This window comes from Poecilia latipinna, unplaced genomic scaffold (assembly GCF_001443285.1).
Source record: "Poecilia latipinna isolate Pla-1442-1.1 unplaced genomic scaffold, P_latipinna-1.0 Scaffold2641, whole genome shotgun sequence".
In the NCBI taxonomy this organism is placed as follows: Eukaryota; Metazoa; Chordata; class Actinopteri; order Cyprinodontiformes; family Poeciliidae; genus Poecilia; species Poecilia latipinna.
Window position 1 is genome coordinate 1 of NW_015115257.1, and position 428 is coordinate 428.

The window sequence follows — 428 nt, forward strand, 5'->3', positions numbered from 1 at the left end:
ATGTGCATAAGTTGTACATGATTCCACTATTTAGAATAAACATCCACATTCCCACTCTAAGGACTTTCTGACATGCTGTCTGTCTTTAAATCCCGGCTGAACGCTCTACTGTTCAGACAGGCATTTGAACAATCTCTTTATTTATTTATTTTTTAATTTGGATTTTTTTTTCTTTTAAATGTATTTTTATTTTTGTAAGGTGACCTGAAAGCACCTTTTAATAAAATATATAATTAGTACTATTATAAAGACTTATACTGCCACAAACAAGGACGTTGCCATGGTTATTGCTTCTTGTGGTGTCAGACTTCCAGGTATTTATACTAATTTACATATTTATTTATGGGTGGCGACAGATCGGACCAGCATCTGCTCTATTCCCTGCAAATTTGGGATTTATATAGGAAAGGTGCACAGCCACGTGCGTA